Here is a 14,192-nt window from a genome sequence, read left to right on the forward strand (position 1 = left end):
ACTTCCGGACAGTCAAGCCAACCCTTCCGTATTTTCATCATAATTATGACAGTTAATGTCACTGTCTACCAGTGTTTCCTAGATGTCCCTTTCAAATATCTATCTTTGCTTCACAGTCGCAACTGTCAATCAAAGCCAGGCTTCACCTTTCGGATTCCAGACAGCCGTTTTTGTTAAGATCTATTTTTCCTTGCGCAGACACGCGGCGCGTTTCGAGTACAAACTACGGCTGCGGCAGTGCAGAACGTGTTCTTGCACCTTCTTACTCATATTTGAACTATGTTTTCGAACCAGTTTTACTATAGCTGTCCAGTTTATCAAGTTGCAGTTGCATTGCATTACACCATGCAAACAATTCGAGAGTAGTTTACGCTAGTTTCGAAAAGTCTTTATCTTTCAGTGAACTGAGGTAGTTTTTAGAGGCAAAGATTTCCGAGGCTAATGGTTTTTTCTAGCGGAAAAACAAGAGAAAAATACACTCGGATTTAAGCAATGCGTGAAGCATGTGGTCGAAAGCAGGACTATTATTCGACTCATCTAGCAAAACTAGGCAGTAAAGAGGCTTTAAAGGCACAGTAAACTTGACTAGGCAACTTTTGGCCATCAAACCGGCCTGGGGGGCTTAGATGAATGTACAGGGACTTATTGTCGACAGGACCCCCCTTCTTTGTTATCTCGAAACCCCTCCTTATTGTTCCCAGAGCTAGCTGGCAGGCCCTTCCCCCTTATGCAATGTAATTATGCACTCATGTACTGTGAAAGTTCGCCTTTTTATGTGTAGACCATAGTCAAACGTCACACCGGTAAAACGGCGTGGGTTCGATTCCTATTTGCAGCACACAAACCTTTTGATTTTTTTTTCTTCTAAACCAAAAATCGAATTTTCGGAAACTGCCTGGAAACTGCAATGGTCGTAACTAGAATTTTTCTTACTCTCAATATCGACTCAGGGCACATTCTTGATATGTCAGCTAGCTCCCCGAGTCAACTTTGAGTCAAGTTTACTGTTCCTTTATGGATGCCCAGCTTTTTTTTATCCAAATCACTGGTTTATTAGAAATCATTTTCTATTGTACTACAGATCATTTTCGAAAAAATAAGAATGAATCTTGAATCAGTCGCAAAAATCTATTTCCTCTTCCTCATTTTGATCGACGCCAGTTGCGTTGCTACAAATGAGATTAACTTTCGTGGATCTCGATGCTCCCTTCCACTTCTGGAATGAAAGACGAAGACTGTCATCTATTTTCCAGGAGTTGCTGCTTCCAGCATCGGTGGAGCATCTGATCACATATTGCTTTGCAAACATCAGTGCACTCACAGTTTCAGTTTGGAGACGATTTCTAATTTTTGTTTTCAAATTGTTCAAAATAGAAAATTGCCTTTCTGCGCTTGCGCTGGAATGAGGAAGAGCACACAAAGTCAACAGGAACTTGGAAATTTTCAAATATACTGGCCTAGATATGCAGTCCTTGACGTCACTCAGCTGCTTCCAAAAGATTCCAGGATCATCGCTGGGTTCAAATTTCGGGAGATCCTCTTTACTGTCGGCCAGCTTAGTCCACTGAACTTTTAGTCCAGCTTATCTCGTAGAGTGTCACTTTCACCTTCGCTGTCGCCAAGCAGGTTCGGGAAACGGATCATGAGTGGAACAATAGTATTCACTTCCAGAAACGGCCACGGTAGGATCTATACAACGAAGGTTCACCAATGTTTCATCTATGTAATCAATTCTTGTTGATACCTGCAAGCATATTTCGACGAGAAAGCTCAAACAGTTTGCATGGATTGTTTGCACTTGCTGTCTATTCAGCTGACCTGCGCTACACGATGTAGCGATATAGTTCAGGGTGTTCGGCCCAAGCTTGAGCTCCTACAGTTTTAGGAAATTTGGTGGAATTAGTTTGACCCTGAATGGATCTCCTACGATTGCTATTGCTTCTTTTATCACAAAGCATCTCAAAAGAGCAAGATAAGTCACTCTGGAACTCTGCAAGAGCCTATGAATGTGAGTTTTACTGCTCTGGAACTCTATATTCGGTTCGTTTACCTTTTCAAGGACAAAGGCAATAAAGTACAGGCAACCTTTAATCTTTGGGTCCTTCATACAAGCCAAAATCCGACTTGGCTTTTCTTTCGAAGATTTATCTACTGCTGCATCACCTTCTCCGTGGCTTGCGAAGAACCGCATCAGTGCACTCCAGGGTTCTAGGATTCTCTTGACAGAGGCTTCCAATGATAGCCATCTTGTGTTTGCCACTTGAAGTAGGCAGTGGCTCTCTACACGTGCAAATTCTTGACACTTTTTCAACTCGTCCTGGCGCTTTGGGCTGCTTGCAATATAGTTTACAATGTCGTGAATGAATACTTCCAAACCCCTGGTAGCTTTTTGGCGGCGTATGTTGCACATAACGTGAGCGAGTGACTTATACAACCAAGAATGAACAAATTTGGTACTTCCTCTTTAAGCAGCGCCCTAGTCCTTTCACAGACCCAGTATTCATAACTAGCATTATCGAAGCCTATACCCATTAAATTTTGTTTAGGTATACCAAGGTCCGAAAGACATTTCATAATCAGGTTCTTCTGGCAGGCACTTGACGCGTCGTGCACGTCAACAAGACCCAAAAAATCTTCACGAACATTGTAATTAGCATCCACATACTTTGCAATGATGACCAAAACTTTGGCCCATGACTTGTCCGTATATTCATCTACAATAATGGCGAGGTTCTCGACGAGGCTAATGCTTGGCAAACAGCATCATTTGGGAAACATGATTTCATGACTTGTAGCAATGAGTCAGTTTTTCTTAAAGAAATATCCTCTTTAGCAACCCAACCGGCCAGGCGTAACTCAGCATCTTTAACTGAATCGTCAAAAAGCTGCTTCTTCTGCACTTCCGGTGTTTGCACTAACTGGTCAACAGGCACTGTGCATTTCATAGCCTGCACGTTTTGCTTGTGAAATGTAGACTTGACATGTCTTTTGACATTGTAGATACTTCCTCGAATATCTTTCTTGCATAAATTACAATGAGCATGCTGACTGTTTATATCAGATTTACTAATAAACCCACATAGTTCAGGATCCATTTTCCACTTATCACAGAATTTATTTCGATTTTTGATTTTTCTGGGCATTATTGCAGTAAGCTGTCAGTAAGTCTGACCCGTCTACCTCCATTAAAATCCACACCTCAAGCACAATTTGAAATTGGCGCCAAGCGAGTTTTCTTTTCCTGAGGGAAAATCAAGTTGCTTCAACAGAAGTTGAAATTCCCACTTAAGAGAACTTATCAAACTAGAAAGCTCAGCAGAAGATCCTCCTCCAGTCTTTTTAAATCCCCTCACTTGCTGACACTGGTCCTAATATTTTTTTCCCGAAAATTGTAGCACTAAGCGCTAAGGTGCTACATTTTTCCAGACTTTCCGAAATAGTGCTACATTTTACCCAGATCGTGCTACGGTGCTACTTAGGCGAAAATAGTGCTACAATTAGCACTATAGTGGTACAGGTGGCAACCCTGCTTGCAAGGGACCGCTTTGCATTATCCTAATTTTTCTTATATAAAGACCGAAATATGTAAGTCTAAGTAGTTCTAATTTTTTAACGGAATTCAAATTAGTTATACAAAAATTCAACATATTAAATTCATTTTTACTTTTGAAGATTATAGCATTTTTAGATTAAAAAAAAACATTGTTAAGTTACAAAGATTTCGTTTAAAGCAAAATCATTTTAAAAAGTTCATTCAAAATAAGTAAAATTCATGACGTTTGATGCCACCCATTAAAAGCTACGACCCAGAAAATTAACCCAATTTTTTATAATAAGGGGAGAAACCCTCAAAATACCAGGGCATCTTAAAAAAAACATCATTGGATTTAGCATATAAGAGCCATACAGTAAAGGTTTCAAGCTCCTATATACAAAAATGATGAATTGTAATTTTTTTTTTGCGTTGAGCAAGATAATTTATTTGGTCTAGTCCACCCTGTTGTTCCCTGCTTCCATCTGTCTGTCCCCCCGTCTATGTGCCTGGCCCAGTCTTTCCATTCCAAAATTATTGCCCAAAGTTGCATTTTTAGCCTTTTTAAATTGCGAATGTGACAATTTCTCGAGTCTATGTATATGAAAAATGATAAGACATAAGATTTATCTTTTATGTATCCTTAAACAGCTCCCTATGATGTTCCTGTGCCTCAATAGCAACGAAGAAAAATAATAGAACATATCACTAGTGCTCATATAATTTTTTTTTCTTGTTGTTCAATCAGGGGAGTTACAGACGTCTTTTTCAAATCACATTGCAACAGAATGACGCAATCCACGGGGCTGCTAGAATAGTGTGCAGTTTGACTTTGAGATTTTGTCTTCTATGATGGGAGCGGGAGTTGAGGGAAGTGAAAGGGGGAAATGCACTTTAATATTAACGATAGAGCTGGCAAAGAATCCGAGGTTATTAAATTCACAATTACCCACCCCAAGTGTTTACAGAACACCACTGTCGTCAGCACCAACTCGTTGCTGACAGCCTTAGTAATAGCTGAGTCCAATGCTTGATGTATGATTGTTCCATGTTTGTGCATTGTTTATTTATGTGTTCTTTAGTGTTTTTAAACTTAACCGAGTAAGATTTATTTTCGAAATTTTAACATTTTTTCGTTATTGCTTGAAGAAATATATCCTACTGAAGACTTAGGGAAGGAACGGGCTACTATTTAACCACTTGTTACACCCATCCCCACCAGGTGGAAGAGTGCACATGTGGTCCCAGGATCGGGAAACACATTTAGTCTTGAGTTTTTCACAAGTTTTTTAACATCCCTTTCCCACAGGCGTCTTTAGAGGAGAGTTATTGGTGGGGCACTCGCATCTGGTGCAGAAATTCTAGGGGTGGAAATTTGTAATAAAGCGATCTAACATTTATCATCATTTTACAGTTATTAAAATTTTGTCTTTATAAAAACGACCCTTTTGGTTCAGGAGTCTTTCCTAATTATTGCAATAAAAAATCAAACCTGGGCGTTAAGAGCTAGGTACTGAGGAAGAGCTGACCCCCTTTATGTACATGGTAGTTTTTGCTAGTTTTTTAATTAATTCCAATATACTGTAATTCAAATTAGAGCCGATATCAAGAAGGTATTATCATGGATCATGAAATCACGTGCATAGGTTATATATAACATTAAATTTAGTATAGGTCATAATGGCAATTTTGTTTAAAAGAAGACACTCAGATCTATAGCTCATAATTCATAATATTTATGAGTCATATTGCCTTCATTATGGCCCTGATGTCTCTCAAGTATCTTACCTAAATTGCTTATTCTTATTTCCTTTTTTTAAATAAATAGCTTTTAATTAAAATTTAATAATTTTTTTTCATTATGTTCAATAGAAAAAGAGGTAAAACTAGTTTGGTTCTCTCCCCTGATCAAATATTTTTCTTCCCTTTTCAGGATCAAAGAGGGATGTTCATTGCTGAGTTTAGATCAAAAAGTACTGCAACATTTGCAAAGAATATTCTAGACAATTTGGATTGTAAAGCTTGGGGAGTGCCTGGTGAACGACTGGTAGCAATACCAGGGTAGTGAACGACTACCCATCAAAGGCTAAGATCCTGAGATCATTTGCCTATATGCACAAAAAGGGGGGACTTCTAAAAGTTGGAGAAACATGATGAAAGATTTAACCATCAGGGCCAGTGTATCAGGAAATCGTGTTGTAGAGGTTTTAAATTGAGAAATTTGTATTTTTTTTGCCAGAAGAAAGATTGCGGATGCGTGAATTTTGTTTTTGGGAAGTATTTCTAAATGTCATTTGTTATTGGGAAGTATGCATACATTTTTTGGGGGGAGGAGTTGAATTTTATTCTGGAGGGAATTTTTATTGGGTGGGAAGTTTCCTAGAGATATGTTTTTCATGTGAAATTTTACACTGGGGATATTTGTAAAAATTCCTATATGAAATTCTTCTCATGTCTTGTTTTCTCTTTGGTAACTCAATTTCACACGTAAAGATGTTAAAGGCGATTTTCCAGGGTAGATTTTAACCAGTATTGAATTAGCTAGAGAATATATCCGTAGGGAGGAGGTATTTTTATGTGGAGGTTGAGCCAAATTTCTTTGCATAATTAAAAAGAAAACGATCAGAAATAAAATAAAAAAACAAGTTTTTTCAACTGAAATTAAGGTACCACATAAGCGTAAAACGAGCATAAATAATTACGTATATAAGGAGGGTTTCCCCTCCTCAGCACCTTGTTCTTTACGCCAAAGTTTAAATTTCGTCCCCAATTCTATAAGAATGAATCCTAAAAACAAGGTTCATTTAATTAGAACAATCAGAGGCGCCATTTGGGGGGGCAGGGGGGGGGCAAATGCCCACCCAAGATTTTCCAGGGGGCCAAGCTTCCACCACAAAGGGCCCTTTTCCGGCCATAATTATCCATTATGTCCAACATAATCCATTCTGTTCAAATGATTTGAAATAACTGCACGCCTATTAGCCAAAGAGCGTAAATACCTGACAACCCTTGGGGTAATTACGCTATTTGTTATTAATCATTGTAAACTTTGAAAACATAATAAAAGTTTCAAGTTCTGTCAAAGGCCCCATGCCCACCCCAAGATTTGGCCCAAATGGCACCTCTGAGAACAATATGAAGCTTCTTTAAGAATACTGAGAAAAACTTAAGCGTAAACCGTGAGGTTTTGAGGGGATATCCTGTTGTTATTTGAAAAATACATTGGAAGTGTATTTTTTTTCACCATATTAAAAAGTTTCTTATTTTAACTAATGGACCTTTTTGATTCAGGAATCATTCTTAAAAGGTTGTAACAATTCAAACTTTAGTTTAAAGAACAAGGTATTGAGTAGAGGGTAGCCCCATTAGGTTGTTGGTGTTTAAGTGCCCCCCCCCCCTCCACAGAATTGGTAAATAATCCCCTAGTAAATAAATCCTCGCAGAAGGTAAATTGTTCTCGAAAATTTACTCTCCGTTGAAAATTCCTCTGACCCTCCATGGCAGAAAACTCCCCCGTAAAATATATCCCAATGTTTCCCAATAACAAATACGCTCTGTAAGTAGTGGACAAATTAGAAAACTTAAAATAGAACTTAAACTTCTACTACATGGTTCTATGACTATTTTGTAGTTTGAGAGGGAGAGAGATTCATCCAAGGGTGCACTTTAATGTCGAAACATCCCAGATCTCATTGAGCCATCAGATAAATAAAGAATTAGGTCTAAGTTTGAGATGAAAAAAGGAGGAGGTAGAAATTTTATATATGTTCCACAGGATTATAAGTTGTAACCAGAGTTTTTTAAGGGTAGGAGGGAATATAAGAAGGTTTTCAAACGCAACATAAATATAAAATTTACAAGGGTGACAATAAACCCCAACACAGGCAGATTGTATTCCATTTAGGAGGGGGACTGTCCCTATCTCATCCACACCTCCACTTCATGGTCAAAGGAACCTCAGAGAATGCTCATTAGATCAAGAATTAAGACTTTAAGCTCTAATTTTTATAAGTCGTTTAGTGAATGGAGACCAACCAGCTTTGGGAGGGGGGAAGTATTTTCTGGGGGACGAAGATTTTCAGAGGAAAGCTGTTTTCCATGGGTGGCAATGTATTTTCTATGGAAGTCTAGTTTTAGAATAGCAGGGTTTTTTTTGGAGGGAGGGATACTCCAGCCACCCCCCCTTCATATACGGAATAATTTATGTTCATTTTAAGTTTAAATTTGTTTCTTACTTTCAGTTGAAAAAATATGTTTTCTTTTATTTAATTCTAACAAAAGTCTCCAAACGCGGAATTTAATGGTTGCTATTATTGTAATAGGACAATGGGGAGAGATATCCTGGGAAGTAACAATTCAAAGGGACTTTAACTAAAGGGCCTCAGGAGTCAGTTTTAAAGAATATTAATAAAAAGATAAGACTTTAGTGTACGGAAGGAGGTACTGAGGAAAGGGCACTCTTCTTTGGTTCTAACGGGAACTTCCTTAGAGGGTGTAAAGAGGGATGCCTAGAATAGATTTGGATGAGGGATTGCATTGATGTATTGGCCCCAGATGGCTTCGTCTATATCCCCTCGTCTATATCTGACTCTTTACAGTAAAGCTTTAATTTTGTCCCAATTCCTTAAAATTGACCCCTGAATCACAAAGGCAATAGAAAAATTAGTTCAAACTAATTAAATTACTTTAGCGTAAAGAGCAAGGTGTCAAGAGGAGGTGAACCCCTCATATGCGTAAAAATTTCTGCTCGTTTTAAGTTTTAATGCTGCTACTTACTTTCAGTTGAAGGAACTTTTTCATATTTATTTTTTCATTGCTCTGTAAAAAATGCTTAAGAATCTTGCGCCCCCTTCATGGAAATTTTCTTGCCCCATGACAAATTGACTAATCCCAACATAACCTCCTTCCTTTAATCCTTTCCCCAGCGCAAAAATCCGCCTGAAAGTGTCTGTACACTTCCCAATAGCCAATACTTTGTGTAAACACTGGTCAAAGTTTGTACTTGCAGCCCATCCAAAGGGTACTGTGGGAGAGGAAATCGTCCCCAAAGACATAATTTTTAGATTTTATGACTATGCTGAATGATGTGGCTATCTCAGAATTTTGATCCAGTGAATTTGGAGAAAAATGAGCGTGGAAGGGAGTCTAGGTGCCCTCCAATTTTTTGTCATTTTGAAAGGGCACTAGAACTTTTAATTTCCGTTACAATGAGCCCTCTCGCAAAATTCTAGGACCACTGGGTTGATGCAATCCCCCTGGGAAAAAAACAACAACAAGAAAACAAATAAACACACATCCGTGATCTGTCTTGTGGCAAAAAATACAAAATTCTACATTTTTGTAGATAAGAGCTTGGACCTTCTACTGTAGGGTTCTCTGATACACTGAATCTGATAGTTTGATTTTTGTTAAGATTTTATGATTATTCTTAAATAAGGCAAGCTTTCTCAGGGTCGTAATTTTTGATGGATAAGACTTGATGAAACTTGATATAACTTGACGAAACTTATATATTTTATTCAGCATTAAGATGTATATAAAGACCTTTTTTGTGATATTTTTCCTGTTTTTTTTTTAAACTTTTTTTGTGCAAAGATGCCCGTGGTAAAAATGACTAAAAATGAAACAGTTCGTGGTTACGAACTGTATGAAGCAGCGACCCGGCTCAACAGCAAGCGAAACTCTACAAAAACAGAATTTTGATACTAATAGATACATCAAAGAATTTGATTTTTATTATGATCTTAAATATATAAGTTAAATCAACTTTAGTTTTACCCATCTAAAGTTAGAAGCCTGAGAAAATTTGTTTTATTTTGGAAAATAGGGGGATACATCCCCGTAACAAACATAAAATCTTAACGAAAATAACACCATCGCAATCAGAGTATCAGAAAACCCTACTGTAGAAGTTTAAAGCTCCTATCTACGAAAATCTGAAATTTCGTATTTTTTACCAGAAGACCGATCACGGTTGCGTGTTTATTTGTTGTTTTTGTATTTTGTATTTGTTGATCGTATTGACCCACTGGTGCTAGAATTTTGCGGAAAGGGCTCATTCTAACGGGAATTAAAAGTCCAAGTGACCAAAAAAATGAGAGGGCACCTACGTCCCCTTCCACACTATTTTTTTCTCCCAAAGGCAACGGATCAAATTTTGAGATAACCATTTTGTTCATCATAGTGAAAAAGCCGAATAACAATGTCTTTTTGGACGAGATTTACTCCCTCACAGTCCAAAAAGAAGGGGCTGTAAGTCACAAAATTTGACCAGAGTTTAGGTATAGTGTTAGGTTATTGGGAAGTGTACAGACGTTTTCAGGTTTTTTTTTGGGAGGAGGGCTGAGGAGGGGGCTTACATGGGATGATCTTTTCATGGAGAAATTTTTCATGGGAGGAGATAATTTCAAAGGAAGGGGTGCTGGATATTCTGGTACTATTTTAAACAAAACAATTAAAAAAATAGATATGGACAAATTTTTCAACCGAAAGTAAGGAACAGCAAAACTTAAAATGAACAGAAATTGTTACGCATATGTGGGGCCCATCTCCTCCTAAATATCTCACTCTTTACACTTAAGTATGTGATACACTTTAGTGATACAAAAAAGTATCACTCTTTACACTAAAGTATACTATTTACGCTACAGAACTCTTATTTCAAATCTCAACTAGATCTGTTGACATTGGGGGGAGTTGGAGGGGGAAACCGGAAATCTTGGAAAACGCTCAGAGTGGAGAGATGAAACTTGGTGGGTAGAATAAGCGAATGTCTTAGATACTTGATTGACGTAACCGTACTGGATCTGCTCTCTTTGGGGGAGTTCGGGGGTGGGGTTCGGTGCTTTGCCGAGTTTGGTGCTTTTGGACGTGCTAGGACGATGAAAATTGGTACCCGTGTCATGGAGGTGCACAAATTGACTTGATAAAGTCGTTTTCCCTGATTCGACCATTTGTAGGGCTGAAGAGAGAGGAAAAAGTTAAAAAAGAGGTATTTTTAATTTACGAGTGGGTATCTTTACACTCGGTATCTGAAGTTGACAAATTAACTTAATCAGGTTGTTCAAGTCTAACACCAAAGATAAAACAAATGAGTCACAATTAGGAATACATTTCGTTTAAAATGATGTCTTCAAAATAAAGAAATTGTTGAATTTATCGAATTAGCCCTCCATTACTGAGGGAGGAAAACCAGACTTATAAATAAAATTAGAAACGCTCCAGTAATATAAACATTTCTTACTAAAAGTATGCAGTTTGTATTCACTTGCAGAAATCATAACCGAACAAATACTTTATTTAACTCAAGTTCTTTTTCCTTTCTTTTCACCTTCTTTTTCATTTCTTTTTAACATATTTTGCATTTCTTTTGCCGTTTGATTTATCATTCCAATTTTTTTAGATGACGAGCCCAGTTGCCATTTACTAATAATCCATCCCCCAGAAGTCAAACAAGAGGATGTCCAGTACCTATGCAATTTGTATCCTGGCTTAGAGTTCTGTCGTAATTTTGACGACCGCTCAAGATCGTCGATTGTAAGTTTTCTTTATTTTGTTAAATTTTCTTGCAAATAAAATGAAAAACATATAATTTAAGCTATTTTGAAAGGACGGTATATGCATAACAAACTTGAATTAAGAAAAATAGACTGCAGTTTCTTTTTTGATCAAGCCTGTAAGCACTTGCAAGGGACCGCTTAGAATTATCCTAATTTTTCTTATATAAAGTCCGAAATATGTGAGTCTTTAATTAGTTCTAATTTTTAAAAGGAATTCAAATTAGTTATGCAAAAATTCAACATATTAAATTCATTTTTACTTTTGAAGATTATAGCATTTTTAGATAAAAAAAAAAACATTGTAAAGTTACAAAGATTTCGTTTAAAGTGAAATCACTCAAAAAAGTTCATTCAAAATAAATAAAATTCCTGAAGTTTGATGCCACCCATTAAAAGCTAAGACCCATAAAATTAACCCAATGTTTTAAAATAAGGGGGGGAAACCATCAAAATACCAGGGCATCTTCAACAACAAAAACATCATTGGATTTAGCATATAAGAGTCATACAGTAGAGGTTTCAAGCTCCTATATACAAAAATGATGAATTTTAATTTTTTTGCGTGAAGCAAGATCATGATTTTAGTCTAGTCCACCCTATTGTCCCCTGCCTCCATCTGTCTGTCCCCTCTGTCTATATGCCTGACCCAGTCTGTCCATTCCAAAAATAGTGTCCAAATTTGCATTTTTAGCCTTTTTAAATTGCGAATGTGGCAATTTCTCGAGTCTATGCATATGAAAAACGATAAGACATACGATTTATCTTTTATGAGTCCTTAAACAGCTCCCTATGATCTTGTGCCTCAATAGCATTGAAGAAAAATAAGAGGACATAATCACTAGTGGTCATATAATTTTTTTTTTCTTGTTGTTCGATCAGGGGAGTTACAGACGTCTTTTTCAAATCACATTGCAACATAATGACGCAATCCACGGGGCTGCTGGAATAGTTTGCAGTTCGACTTTGAGATTTTGTTTTCTATGATGGGAGCGGGAGTTAAAGGAAGTGAAAGGGGGAAATATATTCTTTTAAGTTAAAGGAAGTGGAAGGGGGAAAAATATATTCATATAAGAGTCATACAGTAGAGGTTTCAAGCTTCTATATACAAAAATGATGAATTTTAATTTTTTTTGCGTGGAGCAAGATCATGAATTTGGTCTAGTCCACTCTACTGTCCCTTGCTTCCATCTGTTTGTCCCCTCTGTCTATATGCCTGGCCCAGTCTGTCCATTCCCAAAATATTGCCCAAATTTGCATTTTTAGCCTTTTTAAATTGCGAATGTGGCAATTTCTCGAGTCTATGCATATGAAAAACGATAAGACATAAGATTTATCTTTTATGAGTCCTTAAACAGCTCCCTATGATGTTTCTGTGCCTCAATAACAACGAAGAAAAATAAGAGGACATATCACTAGTGCTCATGTAATTTTTTTTTTCTTGTTGTTCAATCAGGGGAGTTACACACGTCTTTTTCAAATCACATATCAACATAATGACGCGATGCAAGGGGCTGCTGGAATAAAGTGCAATTTGACTTTGAGATTTTGTCTTCTATGATGGGAGCGGGAGTTGAAAGAAGTGAAAGGGGGAAATGCACTTTAATATTAACGATAGAGCTGGCAAAGAATCCGAGGTTATTAAATTCACAATTACCCACCCCAAGTATTTACAGAACACCACTGTCGTCAGCACCAACTCGTTGCTGACAGCCTTAGTAATAGCTGAGTCCAATGCTTGATGTATGATTGTTCCATGTTTGTGCATTGTTTATTTATGTGTTCTTTAGTGTTTTTAAGCTTAACCAAGTAAAGTTTTTTTGCTAAATTTTAACTTCTTTTTCGTTATTGCTTGAAGAAATATATCCTACTGAAGACTTAGGGAAGGAACGGGCTACTATTTAACCACTTGTTACACCCATCCCCATCAGGTGAAAGAGTGCACATGTGCTCCTGGGATCGGGAAACGCATTTAGTCTTGTGTTTTTCACAAGTGTTCTAACATCCCTTTCCCACAGGCGTCTTTGGAGGAGAGGGATTGGTGGGGCACTCACATCTGGTGCAGAAATTGTAGGGGCGGAAATTTGTAATAAAATAATCTAACATTTATCATCATTTTACAGTTATTAAAATTTTGTCTTTATAAAAACGACGCTTTTGGTTCAGGAGTCTTTCCTAATTATTGGAATAAAAAATCAAACCTGGGCGTTAAGAGCTAGGTACTGAGGAAGAGCTGACCCCCTTTATATACGTGGTAGTTTCTGCTAGTTTTTTAATTAATTCCCATATACTGTAATTCAAATTGGAGCCGAAATCAAGAAGGTATTATCATGGATCATGAAATCACGTGCATAGGCTATATATAACATTAAATTTAGTATAGGTCATAATGGCAATTTTGTTAAAAAGAAGACACTCAGAGCTATAGCTCATAATTCATAATATTTATGAGTCATATTGCCTTCATTATAGCCCTGATGTCTCTCAAGTATCTTACCTAAATAGCTTATTCTTATTTCTTTTTTTTTAAATAAATAGCTAAAATATTATTTTTGTTCATGATGTTCAATGAAAAAGAGGTAAAACTAGTTTGTTTCTCTCCCATGATCAAATATTTTTCTTCCCTTTTCAGGATCAAAGAGGGATGTTCATTGCTGAGTATAGATCAAAAAGTACTGCAACATTTATAAAAAATCTTCTAGACAATTTGGATTGTAAAGCTTGGGGAGTGCCTGGTGAACGACTGGTGGCAAAATACCACGCTTGAAGAAATGATAATTTGACATATTTTATTAATTATTAAGTTTTTATTAATTTTATGACTTTTCTAGTGGACAGTTTTAACAAATATAGAACCATTTTGCAGAACAGTATGTATTTCTATAAATAAAAATAATTGCTCGTTTAGAGAAAGTAGTCAAAAGGGCCTCTTGACAGTATTTTGAGTGCTTTCACTCATTCTGCTCTTATTAGTGTTGGAATTTTCATTTTCGTCATTAGTGGTCTTAGTTGAAAATTCTTAGCTGTTCTAAATCTCTATCAGAACCAACGCTGGTAGATTCGTAGGCTAGCAGACCGTATGTGATGTTACTTAGTTGAAGATC

At 37.0% G+C, this 14,192-nt stretch overlaps 1 protein-coding gene across 1 annotated transcript in view; it reads left to right on the plus strand.

The window, feature by feature from the left end:
- The window catches only part of LOC136030883 (uncharacterized), a 128,529-nt gene extending 114,651 nt beyond the window's left edge, over positions 1-13,878 (plus strand). The window contains exons 5-6 of the transcript XR_010618376.1: positions 10,935-11,068; positions 13,721-13,878. The gene's annotated coding sequence lies outside the window, so the exon portion shown is untranslated. The remainder of the gene's footprint in view (positions 1-10,934; positions 11,069-13,720) is intronic.
- Positions 13,879-14,192: the final 314 nt, after the last annotated feature.

Source organism: Artemia franciscana, chromosome 9, assembly GCF_032884065.1.
Source record: "Artemia franciscana chromosome 9, ASM3288406v1, whole genome shotgun sequence".
Taxonomy (NCBI): Eukaryota; Metazoa; Arthropoda; class Branchiopoda; order Anostraca; family Artemiidae; genus Artemia; species Artemia franciscana.